Genomic DNA, 15,139 nt, shown 5'->3' with positions numbered 1-15,139 from the left:
TTGATTGCTTCATTAATTTGAGCTCATATAAAGATTTCAATACAACCCAATGTGAAGAAATAACAGGGTTAGAGAAAGTGCCTGTACTTCGTGCTCGTCAAAACTGAAGGTGTTAAGGTGTTTCCTGCTGTCAAAGTGAAACGACATCATTATGTTCTGTCACCTCTGACATGGGAGGTAAAGTCATGAAATCTGCATCTGATCTGCATGAAGAAAATAAGAATGAATGCTGGAGATCCTCACACATTAACCTGAGATGTGTGTTTGTGTGTGTGAGATGTTCACTGTTAATTGGCAGCAGAACGATCATGAAGAATTCATGCTGGAATAACAGCGGATTACTCGTGTTTAATTAAAGATGCTCGCGCCGCAGCCACATGCATTTTTAACGAGCTACATCGCTAACACAAACTGATTACTGAGCCTCCCAACATGTGACGACACGCAAGCTAACAGCTGCTTTTAACACACACACACACACACACTCACACATACACACACACACACACACACACTCTATCCACACGACAGGCCCTCTTTGAGAAAGTTGTCATTTGTTCTTGTGTCTGCCGCCTGAAGTATCACAGCTAATATAAATATGACCACTCACTTTTTACAGAAACTCACATAAAGGTCAAGTCAGGATGAATATGAGATATAAAAAAGAAACAAGGTGCATTCTGGGAGACATTTCACAGGGATGAACATGTTTCATGTATTGAATCCTTCACCTAAATACATTTTAGATAAGTTTTATAAATGTGTCCTTAAACTATATAATAAAAATACGTAACTGCAACTTTATTGTTATTCTGACTGGTTTATCAATCCAGAGTTTATTTAAAACCATTAACTTACGAGTGCATTTAAATACCTTATTGCAAGATACTTCATCCAGAAAGAAGGTCTGAATTAAGTTTAAAAAATACAATGAGATATTTTGGACTAGATTAGAATTTTTTTTTTTCCTCAGAGCGCCCCCTACTGAGTGCCCTTGTGAGCGTACATGTTCTTAAAAGTGAATGATACACAAGCGGGTTCAAAATAAAACACATTATATGGGTGAATTATGACATCAGAAGGCATACAACACAATTAAATGGAGTCAAACTCCATCAAACAACAATTATTTGAAACCATTGAACACACATTTCTTCATTATCTCTTTCTCTCTCTCTCTCACACACACACACACAGGCAAACACACTCAGACACAGGCACACACAGAGTGGCGGCAGAATCAAAGCACAGTCGTCATTATGAGAACAGACGAAACGATCAATAAACATGATTGGTTAGGGACTGGTGTCAGAGGTTAACCCTTTGTTTCCAGGTTGCCCAATCACGGGCCTCGCTGTTGACGACTGAAATCACGGTGAAAAAAAACAAAAAACTGGAGAGCAAGGTGACGTCTTTTCTTTGTTATACTCTATATTATATCACCACACACAAAACCACTCCCACGGCCACCCACAAGCACACATACACACAAGCCCACACACACTGATACTATTTTACAGAGAGATGATTGAGAAGAAAAGCAGCGAAGAGACTGAGGGATTATTATTCTTATTATATTATTGCGCTCCTCACATCACTGTTAGTAATTAAAGTCAATCACCACTTGAACAGCTTTGAACGGACGACATACACACACACTGCTGTTTTTATTTTGTTGACGTGTGATTTACTGAGTCAGTAACAGAGATATGGCGCTCACAGAGAAAACACTCATACAAAGCTTTTTCTCCTTCTGAATCATTTGGAAATGCTTCGACTTTACTTTTTACTTTGACGCCACTTCATTTCTTTAACCATGACGTCAGCAATATATTTCAGTCCAAGTGATGTTAATAAATGTCTTTAAAGTAGCATTTAGAACAAAGCTTGTGTGCTGATGTAATTAATGAGCCAGTCTTTGCAAAAATATGGACCATGGACTATTTAGCCTTCAAATGTATTTACACTGAATGAAATGGCAGGAGAACATAAATAATGTTCTTATTGTAGTTGGTCATGTGACTCATAGATGTTCATGTCTGAAACTGGCTCTGTCAATCAGCAACAGTACATTACAGATATACATGTATAGATTTCATTGAATAGAAATGAAGGAGCCAAAGGTCAAATAAAAACATCCCAACTAGGGCAGTAACTTCATGCTTTTATGCCGCTGAATTTCTCTCAGCTAGAATATTCTAGATGTTACCTTGAATCCAAAAGTACACTTGAGTGTTTGAATGTGCAGCAGCTGTGTGAGAGATAGAGCCAGCGGCGGATCCTCAGAGAGTTTAACTGCCCGCAGCAGGAAGTCTGAGCCGGACTGGAGTGGACTGAGTCTCAGATGAACCCCCCCCCCCCCCCCCCCCCCCCCCACACACACACACACACACACTTGAAACTCATATCTGATGAGTCGTACTGAAATCTGAGCTGAAACCTGATCTCAGTGTCCCAACTTCACCTCACATCAAATCATTGCAGGCATCGAGCGTTTTAGGCCCATTTCCCAGTGTTTGGGTGGTTTAATTAGGCAACAGGTTTAAATCTATCAAACTTTTATTGAACATTTGTTATATTTCTGTTGTCAAAATGTCATTGTAATCGTTTTATCATCCACGCCTACCTACAATGTAGAAGTGTATGAATTATTAGTTGAATTGCAGTTTTGCATGATGGTGAATTAGTGTATTCATATGTGTTTGTGTAGGTGTGTTTGTTTGTGTGAAAAGTAAATGCTAACTGTCCTTGAGTGGTCAGAAGTGTGTATTCTTGTGCATTACGTTCCTCATTCAGCACTGTGTTTTTTGTGTTCCTTTGTGTGTCTGATCCTCTCAGCCACTAAAAGGAGAGCTGACCCACATAACACTCTTTACGCTGCACAAATCACAGTAACACAATCTGTTAACCCCTGCACAGCTCTGTCCATGACAAGCCTCATCCTCTCTCTCTCTCTCTCTCTCTCTATACGTTCATTTTTCTCTTTTATCTGCTCCACCCATCCATCTCTCTCTTTTCTGTGCGCATTGAGTCATCCAAATCAGATTAATGCTGGCATATGCTGCCACCATTAAGACCACCCTGCTGGGTCCTCAAACACACACACACACACACACACATACGCAGAAACAAATAGAAACAGTGGACTGTCGGTTTATGATTGATGGGGATCTGGAGAAGCACAAAGGATGACAGAGTTTCTGTCTGTATAAAAAAAATAATAAGATAACTTGATGTCACCAATGGTTTGTCGACTGATTATTTAAAAACTCAAGACATTCGGCTACCACCATGTAGGTTTTTGTAGAGCCAATAGTGACCATTTTTGGTTTTGTTAGAGATCAGTGAGGGTTTTCAAATATTACAATTTCAAATCAGAAACAGTATTGTCTAAATAGTTAGTAAGTGAACGAGCTCCGTACCACAGTGAGACTTTATACATGGTTATGTTTTTTTCATTATTTGACCTCAGAAGCTTACGGGGCGCGGTCACATGGTCAATCCGTACAGTGCCGTACTCAAGCACGATTGGTCCCCCACTGCACCATTCCCCCACTGGCCGACAAACCATGCCAATAGGCACGATTACTTTTTGCCCATAACTTCATAAGGCAGCACATGCATGCTTTATGCTCATGTGAAGTGTGTTCAGTTTACAAACGGACAAACTCGGGATTTGTTTTTTTCAAAGGGACGCACAGGCGAGTCTGCATTTGCACATCGGTGAACAACACAAAGCGGATTTCTACACTGATAGTACGAATCTCTCTGTATTAGTTCAGTTTGGGAATACTCTGAAGAAATGATCTCGATGTCAGCAGACTACAATCTATTCTGAGTAGCTATGACCATACTTGAAGCAACGTATATCATATGTAATGTCTCTGAAGCAAAATGTACGGACTCGACCAGCAGTGTAATGAGAGATTGTTCTAAATAGATGCTTGAAATTCTAAGACGTTTCAATTGGCCCCCAATTGGGTTATGCCTTCTATGTCTTCTATCATGCAGTCTGTTTCATAGATTCAGCACTGGACAGAAAATTAACTTTAGGGTTGAAGGGTGCTTAGGACGGTACGGAGTGCCAGTGTGACTGCAACGACATAAATTATAATACAGTCTAGACCAATGTTTTGTATTGGGTGCTTTAGTTTTTTTTGTGATTTGGTGCTATGTAACATGAAAACCTCAATGTTCTTAGTTTCTTAATTTGCTTAGTTCTTCAAACTTGCCATTAAAAGGCCATCAGGACTTCTCTTCTATTGTTTAACCCACATTTGATTCACCACCAATACTCTGTACACTGTACACTGTATGACCTCTGATCCCGAATTAAACAAGCAGCTGGATTAATCAGCCCCTCGGCAGGATGATGAGGCGTTAATCTGTTGTAATCCACCACATTAGATAGCAGCACACTTGTAGTTTGAGGGGTGTTACGGGGAGGGGGGCTGCGATGTGGCCATTCTGCTGTAATGGCCATCGTGGGATTAAGTGACAGCATTAATCCACTTCCTGCTGTAGGAATGCCTTCTGCATGAACAACAAGACTTAAGACCTCGACGGGAGGCAGCAGGGAAAACACAAATTTAGATTTAATAAGGTAACACGACAGGAAAACAGACAGTGTTTACAGTGGGGGACGTGAGGGGGAAGGTTAAGGTACAAGGCCTAATCCCGCCACAACAATACGCCTCACACAATTAACACGACAACAATGTCTGTCAATATTAGTATAAAGTCAGATAGCACCCGTCATGTTCACTTTAATCCCTGATAAACCTGCCTGTGTTAATCCTTCATTTACTGCTGTCACTCTCAATACACAAAACAGCAGCCGTCCACACACTAGTTTATTTATTTTTCCTTATTGAGTCCAGAAAAGTTTTAAATTGAGTTTCTGTTTTCCCAAGTGTTTAAATTTGTATCTAGCCAGTGTTTGTTGAGCATTAAATCCAGTCAAAAATTGATTGTACCGCCAATATAGATTACATTTGTTGTGACATTAATGAAAAACCTTCAGTTTTAAGCACAAACATATCTAACTATATCTCCCCCACAATAGTAAAAAGCTTTACAATTATTATTTTTTAATCACAATATGTTTTGTTGTGTATTAAAAGACCTGCAGCTGCATTGATTATAAGTTATCTCACAAACAGGAAACATTCAGAATAGTTATATTCTGAATATTCACTCAAAGATTAAAAAGCAGTTTAAAGTGGCACGCCTCAGGGGATCGGCTTGGGCCCATTTGTGTTTTCATTTTTATTTTATTTTTATTAACTAATGAATCATCATTGATTTAGAATTTTGCATACACTGCATTGTACACAGATGAAGCCACACACACTAAATCACTGGAGGTACTTAAACCACAGTCCTGGTTTTGCTCCTGAAGATGTGATATTGATGTAGTGGGCTTACCATTACACATTATTTGTGGTTAGGGAAAGTGTGTCCCTTATCGATTTATCCTGCCAGGAGATGTAATTATGTGGACCAATCTATTATACAAGAAAAGCCCTTTAAATCTTTGTGTTTGGTCTTAGTGTTGCACCAACAGCTGCTACAGTACAGTAACGTGGAAATAAATACATCACTGGAAGCAGGCCCAGTTTTATGTGAAAACACACGATAAACAAAACCCAAAGCTGTCTGAAATTAGGGTTTTCCCAGTGGATTCTACTGTGCTGTTTTTATCATACCTGGCAACTGAAGTGATGTTTCTCTATATATGTTCATCACAATTGTTTAGAATGGAAGAAAAATCCATTTTTTCATCCAGCTGAAGAAAGGATAAACATGAAAATGTTTGAATGCATAACATCTTTCCAGTAAGTTCCCCCTTATTTATTGTAAATGTTTTAAAAATGTCTTCCATTTTGAAATAAAACGTGCTTTTCTTGTACCTCCTTGGAACATAAATAATGATAAATTCTGTTCATCCATTTGATAAAAGGGTGATGCACACACAATGGCATTTTTTGTTCCCGCTTGTTTTAGTGTTTTGTGTGCTGACTCTGACAGCAATATCGCTAAAAACCTAGTCTTGGCATCATAAATTTAAAATGTAAACTTCAAAGTTCTTCATACAATAAGTCGCTTACCAGAATTTCTACAGCATTGTTTCAATACAAGAGAAGTAGAACCTATTTTTTGCAATTAACACAGAAAGGGCCCAACTATCATGGCACAAAGCATGCAGTGCTGCATTGTGGGTATTATATGAATCATTCCCTTCTAAGAGCCAGTTGTCCCTTTAAGACAGCCGCTCTAGTCTTCTTCTACAGGAAAAAATGACTGAACAACCAGCCAGGTTAGTTAACTTTGATCCCTGCATTGTGCCTCTTAACACATAGACACAGTTCACAGTGTATAAAATACCCTGATGGTGGAATTATATATGGGCTGAAGCTTTGTTTTATATGTGTTTCCTGAGGGACGTAAGGGACCTACTTTAGCAAGAGACATGACAGAAGCAGTATCATATCCAAGAGATCGCGGAGTTAAATCTCAAATTAAGCGCTGCTCGCAGACACTACACAATGTTTAACAGGTGACTCCTTGAAATTTAATAAACTTTGGGCAGAAAAGTGGCAACAAGTCTCTGTCCGAGTCTTTTCCCACCTCGATTCTCAGCCTCCTCTGCTGCTCTCAGTGAGCGTTAATATGACAGCCACTTTGAAATTAGGCAGCGGATTAAATTAGGGCTTTAAAATCCTTTTGGAGTCGCTCATTCAGACGTGAAAAGATTAAGAGGCTACGATGAAAAGGGATTCTAGTTAAGACCTACATTATCGCAGACCTCAGCGCCCAGACAAAAAAAAAAAGTGTGCTGCACATTTAAAGCCATTTGAGGATCAGTGTGAATGATTTCTTTGTGGACGAGTGAATAAAATTATAGAGCAGGGACCTCTCTTTACTCTCTCTCTGTCTCTTATCAACCTTGCAAATGGACAGGTCCTGCAAAGCAGCCACACTTTCATTTCTGGAAAAAGCAAGCTCGGGGGCAAAGAACACCTGGTGAAGTTATTCATCTCAAGGTAATATTTACCGAGACGAGAGAGCGGAAAAAGGAGGAGACAAATTCAACCTTACCAGGAGCGGAGGGATAGATGATGGATGGAACAAACAAACTCAGACTTCAATTAAAAATAAATGGAAATATCTCATTTCCCCTTTCACAGATTGGAAATATATTGCAGGATTTTGTTGCCTGGTTACCTCTCATTGCCCCGCTCATTTCCAAATGTTGATTAGGTTGGAGACAATAAATAAATCGTCAGCAGGGGGTTGCCAGGACTGATTGTTTCAGGGGAAGGGAGAGAGCGGGGTTCTTCTGAGTGGGATTGTTAGCCTGCTTTTAGGAAGTGGACCTGAACCAGAGCATGACCGCCATCTTAAACGCTGCATTGGGTTGTTCAAGTGCAGTCCTATGGATTGTAATTCCATTTACATAACTTTGTTTGTACCCTTATTGTACCCACATTATCAATAGTTACAATTGCAGTTTTCTTTCCTGGATAACCATTACACTGTTTGCATGGTTAATAAACAATGTCGATTTAGATAAATAGCCTCAGATAAATGTTATGATGTAAATGTTATAAAGTATAAATGAAATTGCAAAATACAGCTACAGAACATTGATTATCAACAACACCATTACATAAACACATCAGGGCACTCAGGATGGATAGATGGATAGATAGAAAGAGAGCAGAGTGATATGGAGATACTAAAAATGTACTTGAGGCTAAATGCACTCTGCCTGCTAACCTGCACAAAGACACACATTTATACTTCACATTTTCCATTTCCATTAGCTAACACTCTCATCCTGAGCAAGTGCACAAAATTCCCTCTTCACTTTTTACATTTGATGGAAGAGAATGTCATCACACTGAGAAGGGAAAAAAGAGAAAAATTCTCCTCTATCAAACATTTTCCACTGTGGTGCGTTCAGGAGAGCATCACAGAGCTGTTAACATGTTAATATCTGATCAGTGGTCCCTTATCTCTCTGCACAATGCATCATAAGATACAAAGAGGACTAAGTTGAATCTAAAGCAAGCAGCGGCTTTGTGTTAATGAACAAAGCAGTGGTTTAAGTATCACCTGTATAACCTTAAAAGGATAGTTCTGTATTGTTGAAGTGTGGTTGTATTAGGTCATCTCGGCGTGCCCTTTTGCCATGAAAACAAGAGGATACATTTGGGGACAGGTGCAGCGTTTAAGATGGCGGTCATGCTCTGGTTCAGGTGCACTTCCTCAAAGTAGACTAATGATCCCACTCAGAAGAACCACGCTCTCCCCTTTCCCCCTGAAACAATCAGTCCTGGCAACCCCCTGCTGACAATGAGATCAGAGAGAGAGGGGAACTTCTATGGAAACACGAGGACAGGAGAGATCCAAAGTTACCTGGTGGTGTGGGTGTTTAAACTCTGAGCACATGTCCATGTATCCGGAGAGCTATGACTTTGTAAAAATAGTACCTTAAAGGACCTTTCTGGATCAGAGTCTGCAGCACTCTCCATCCAGAGTTCCCTGTCGGTCTGTACGCTGATAATCTTACAAAATTTCACAAATTAAAACAAAAGGACAATTGGAAGTTTGTCTACACATTCGGTTTTCAGCTCACACTGTTTTTTGATTGCATTATAACACAACTCATGGTCCACATGATAATGCTTACTTGACCAGAACTCAACATTTGTCTTTTGTTAAAGAGAAAAAGAGATGGGCCTTTTCCTTTCACTGAAATCCACCACAGCCATTTTGATGATCTGATGAATGAATTTAATAAAACTTTCTTCAGTTTAAAGTTAATCTCAGTCTAAACATGTTCCTGTCTATATGTGTCTGAACTTCACGGTATGTATTATTTTATATATCTATTAAAGGGTTTGTGCACTGCAGCCTTCTTCTCACTGTTTGCATATAACAGCAGCAGATTTTTTCATCCTGTTGATAGGAGATGAGCTAATTAAAACTCAGGTGTGAAAGTAGGCTCAGGTGGTCTCATTATTAGGCATTATATTATGGAATCTTAGACTTTTATTTCATACCTGACATTTAAAGTAATGACATGTTGGTGGCTTGTAATTTACTTTTTGGTTGCAGACTTTATATCCGTTGGGTTGCTTGACTTTTTAGTGTTCACCTTAAGAACATTTGTACAATTAGCCAATGTTGATCAGTTCTACATTTTGCACACCTTCTCCATAATTTTGAACATTATACTTGATGATTGATTGTACAAATGTAAACATGTCACAATTGTTTCCAAAATGTCTCTCAGTTAAATGTTACATGTTTAAATAAGTCTCAGATGTTCCTAACACCTGCCTGTAAAGTTTATTGCCATAATTCCACTCTAATCCTGTATTTCATCATGCCTTTCTCCTCTATTTCAGCACTGCTCAGAACAGGCTGTTTCTGTGTCTGTAGCTTTAAATGCAAATACAGGGGAATGTCACCCACTTGGGGGAGGGGTTACTGCCCTTTGTGATGTCATAAAGGAAAGATCTTCATACAGCCTGTTTGTGCACGTTTTCTGAAAAGTGGACACAGCACTGATAAAGCGTATTTTGCCACAAAAAGACACCTAAGACTATTGCCTTTATTATGTTTTCCAGCAGTTTGAAACTGTGTCACAAAAAAATGTCTGAAGACTGCACAAAGACCTAAAAGCAGACTTTTGCTTTTAGTGTCCATTTCAGCACACCCATGCCTGAGCTGTTACTGGAAACATAAGCTTTACAGCTAAGCACAGTCTAGTGAAAGGTGCTCTAAGGTTGTCAAGATGTTGGATACTTTTCAGTATCTCCATTATTTAAATGATCCATGGTATCAAAAAGTACTGAAGCTTTAAAAAACAAATCTACAGATATTCTGCCGCAAGCTAAAATAAATAGAGCATTGCCTAAATTGGCCACACGTGATTGTGTATTTGTGCGATTTAGACAATGTGCAGGAGTTTGCCTGCAATATATATATATATATTTTCTTTTTAAAGATATATTTGTGCTTCTATTAGACAGCTGAGAGGACACAGGACATGCTAGGAGGAGAGAGTTGGGGATGATAAAGCCCACGTCTACTGGTATTAGAACTATAGCTTCTACACAGAAGGTTCGTGACAAAACCGCAAGACCCGATCTGTAGTATCTTAACGAGAAACAAGAAATGACCCAGCCTTGAGTACCTAGGACTTTTATTGCGTGTTGCCATGTTAGACAGAAATATGTGACAAATCTGTATGCATTGATTTGTACTTTGTTTGGAAGTTTAAATCCGTGCACACACATTAGCCACAAAGCAAGTCAAACCATACACAGTGGGTAGAGTTAGCAAAATGCAATTAGCAAAAATGCAGTGTCAAAGTTTCATATTGGAGTGGAAGATAATGTTGCTTTTTATGGAAAAAAAAGTTAAAGTGAATCTTGTCTGACAGCTCAATAATAAATCAATTTTAAAGATATCTGATCTAACTTTCTCCCACTGACTGAACTCCCTGCTGATTCGCTTTTCAAAATATGAATGCAGGTGTGAACTGCACAATTCTAACTCTGTATTACATTTTTTTTTTCAAAACTGTGGAAAACTAAATAAGTACTTCATAAAAAAAATCATACCATGTAGATAAATATCTTAATATAAATCAAAACAGCTGTCTTCCAGATACACGACTGGACTCGTCCTTCCCTAAACTGATTCATGTCATTGGGGAATAAAATAAAACTTTTCTTTTTGTTTCCTTCCAGAAGCTTCAGGACTCAGACTCTGATTCATTATTCACGCCGTCCTCTGAGAGACGCTCAGACGTGGTTGTGTTCAATCTGAGCCCCCTTAAAATTTTGCTAGGTGGTCATGGCCAGCGGGTGACTGACCTCAGCCTCTGGACTGAAGGGATACCAGTACGCTCTGAGGATTGTGGGTAAACCTCGGAGGCCTTTGGCTGGCAGCTACAAAGCTGCTCTGACAAATCAGCCGGAGGGTAGGAGGAGGAGTTGTGGTTGCACGGAGGACCACCAAGGCCAAGAGGCCCGGGGCTATGCAAAGAAATGCTCGCTCTACCATTCTCTCTCTACCTCTTGTTATTTTATCATTACGACTGCTGACGAGAAAATCTTCCTCCAGAGCGATTTGCAGAATAAAATGAAAAAATAAACTGAAAAATGTTTTCATTTCAGGTCAGTATGTCATGGTTTTGTCTTGATTAGTTGTATTTCAGAGTTCATATTTAGTTTAGTTCTCATTTTCCCCTGTGTCGCTTGTTTCCCTGTGTTAATGTTTCCTAGTTTGATTAGCCTCTGTTTGTTTCCCTCTGTGTCAGTTCATTGTCGTACGTTGCTGTTGTACTTTAGTTGTTAGTCACAGTGTTCACAGTGTCATCCCCGTTGCCCCCATTTTGGATTATTATTTAGTACGTTTTTTTGTTTATTAATAAATCCTTCACATTGTTTCTGCAATTGGATCCTCCTCCCTGTTTTTTTTTTTTTCAACAGACGTGATATAGTATACAGATCAATCAGTTTGATGAAGACAGAGAGGAGTAATGTCTTTACCAATAATCAAAGTGACATCGTTAAACTGCTTATTTAGTCCAAAATTGCAAAGGAATGTGGTTGACATTGATGTTAGTATTTCTGGAAAGACCTCATGACAAGTGCTTCTAAATTGTTCGAACTTCAGTTGTTCTGCATTGACTTTATTTTCCAACACTGGAGGTTGCCACTTGCAACACGGGTTTGACTCATTCATCTCTTTTAGGTTAATGTTTTTGGAAAGGTGCATGATCAGATTAACCGGGCCTTGATGACCTACTGGCAGGTCCGGCCCGCATAGCATGTGTAGTATAGGCAAATGCTAGGGATGCCGTCACCCGAAATGAGTGAGGAAGAAAAGTTAAAGATGATAAGAAGAAAAAGAAGGAAACGTGTAACTGTCACTTGATATTATTTTATCTGATGTAATTTTTCATGCTATTACTGAGTAATATAACAAAAGGAGTCAAAACATCACTATGTCACCTAAGAAGAGACCATATTTTCTTGCTCAACGCTAACACTGCTGCTCGTCGCTCTTTGTGGGGAAGGAGGGCAGACCAGTTATAAGAGAGCTAAATAGAGAGAGTTAAATACATGTCAAACCCCGTGTGCAACACTTGCACTGCAGTTAAGCAGCTACATCAGTCCCCCACCGTTAGCTTGTCTCTTCATGAAACCAAACAGATTCATTTTTGTTTCCTGCTGTTAAAGCATCAACGTTTCCATGTTAGAGGTTCCCGATGTGAACATCATCCTCTCTGCCTCTCTCTCAGGTCAGTTTGCAGCATCCTGAAGTGGATCAATAAATCAGCAGATCAATACATCCTCATCATTTTTTCTTGTGTCGGAGGCAGACAGACGTCGGAAACAAAACAGAAACATGAAGAGAAATTCCATGTTGACATTTTGCAGACATAGGTCGTTCCCCCCGGCAGCCGTGATATTAAAGGAAAGCATGTAAATATGTGAGACTCAGACTAATTTTTTTGAGTGAACAGATTGAATCCCAGGTGATCAGAAAAAAAATGACTGGGACTGAATTATGAGGACTGTTTAAGTGAAACGCATGATGGGTAATCACACTATTTAAGTGTCACTAAAAAGAGCAAGCTAATGAGCAAGCTGTCAAAATTAAATGACATTAATGTTCGTAATGAGAAAAATACAATTAATTCAAATGTGTCAGATTGAGAAATTGGAAAAGCATTTGTATATCCAGATATGCTTTCTCTAAAATCTTTCATTGAGGTAGATTTTTTTGCAGGGAATGTCATATACGCATTCAAACTGAGTGCACGTTTTTGTGTTACTTTGGAAAACACTGAAGTTTCTGTGAAGGTAGTACCTTAAACATGTCAAATTCACTGGTTTTCCGTCTGTTGCTGCAATATTGTCTGTGGTTTGTTTAGTCAAACTGTCCTCATCTGCTACATCTTCACATGAAGAGCGATCGTGATTAACTCTTTGTGTAAGCGTTTCAATCTCATCTCTCCTTCGGCTCTCCATTCATCGCTCTCCGCAGAGATGAGAAATGAAGAATGTGTAATTACCTGATGGTACGAGGCGACAAAACTGTCCACTGGCTGCACAGAAATCCTGCAGTAATGAGAAAAGGTAAGCCACTTACAGACAAAAGCTCTGCTATTTTCCTCACCTCACTTTAACTGCTAATGACAGACGCTATTGCACCAGCTCTCCACTGCTGCTTGGGTACATCACCACCTTCTACGAAAGGTGTTTAAAAAGAAGATAATTTAGAACTGAACACCTGGAGAAAAGTACAACGCACACTGAATGGGAGTGAGGTGCAATGTGTTTATACTCATTTACTGTGGAGTTTCAAAATATAGAGCTATTTATGCGGTTAGCCTAGCTTAGCACAAAGACTGGATTACGGGTGTGAAGCTTGTAGCCTTGCCTCATTTTGCCAGTTGTTTTTTGGTCAATAAATTGCTCTAATGGTAAATCAAAAAAAGCATTTATGCAGTGTTTTAAGAAGAGATGTAACCATACACTCAACTGGAGAGGTGATACAAGATCCTGGGTTCAAAATAAGTATTAAAATATATGGGTTCACAAAATGATTTCAAGGGTTTTTTTTTTTGTCATTATCTATTTTCTACAAACATGGAATGGCCATCACTTAATGCCTTTTTCTTTCAATTCTCAGATAATTAAATAGCCAATTTACACTATTTTTCTTCATAAATATAAGTGATAACTTTTTAACTTTGAGGTTGTGGAGATTATCACAAAACAATGCAGATTCATTTTTCACCATAAAGAATGCCACTGAGGATACCTTACTATTTATCTTTTTTAAAAAAAAAACAATCTTAAGACATATTTTTATTTACCGCAGCCTTCACAAAAGTTCAGTCACCTCTTTCATCTCATCTCAAAGCTCGTCAAAACATTTCTGTGAAGTTTCTTGATCTAAACCCACTCTGATCAAAACAGGCTGTTTCTGTGTTTGTATCTTTAAATGCAAATGGACTGTTTCTAACCACGCGCCTCATTGCAAAGGAATGAGGCATGGGCTATTTTCGTTCCATACCGTATTGTTTACGGTGGAAGGGCACAGCAGGTGAAAGAATAAAAAAAACCCTAGCTGTGGGGAGTGTCCGCAGTCTGGGGGAGGGGTTACTGCCCTTTGTGATGCCTTAAAGGGAACATCTCTAAACAGCCTGTTTGAGCACACATTTTCTTAAAAGTGGAGCATGCAGGCAAAAGATGGGGAGGATAGACTTCCATCATAATTTGGGCTTTTAAGACAAGCTAGGGCTGTGAAGTATGTGTTAGATAAACAGGATCAAGAACACTTTGCATAATATTTGACTGTTTTCCTATTTTCCTCATTTCGGTTATTTTTTTATTTTTTTTTTACTGATTGTCTCATTTCTCTGTCTTCTTTTGGACTTTCATATGTTTTGTATTTTAATGTAGTGCTTCCAATGTTCTGTTTCAAACTCTTTAAAGCACTTTGAATTGCACTGGTTCTTTATGAATAAACTTGCCTGGCCTTACCTCACAGAACACTAATTCAAAAAGCCTGACATATCCCATGAAGTGCCTTGTCCCTGAAGGAATAAAAGTGCCTCATAAATGCAGAAAATCTCAGGCAACATTTAATACATGTTCATCGAAAATAACTGATCAGTGCAGCATGTGCGTTTCCAAGTATTTATCAAATGAGTAAAATTTTACGTCTGCCAGCAGAACAGTTTCCTATTAAACTGCCAACATGTGTGACTGGAGGACACACTAATCACCCCCTTTAAACTGACTATATGTCAAAATGTAGTCAATTAAGCTTATTCCCACCTGTAGTGATCTAAATTCACATTTTTTCAAATTAAGAGCATTTTCATCCCATTCACTGCACAAGCATCATCCACACACACACACACACACACACACACATTCACAGACTGCTGTGTCCATTTGGCTGTAAAGGATTACAGCAGTGCTAGCAGTAATTAGTTGTGGCGTAATGAACATTTGGCCCTGTGGCTAGGAATAATTAAGCAGCACTTTGTGGTGATCGGTAACGAGGCGACAAGGCCAGAAAACTCTCGCTAGTT

This window comes from Symphodus melops (assembly GCF_947650265.1).
Source record: "Symphodus melops genome assembly, chromosome: 9".
Lineage (NCBI taxonomy): Eukaryota > Metazoa > Chordata > Actinopteri > Labriformes > Labridae > Symphodus > Symphodus melops.
This window is presented reverse-complemented; position numbering follows the sequence as displayed.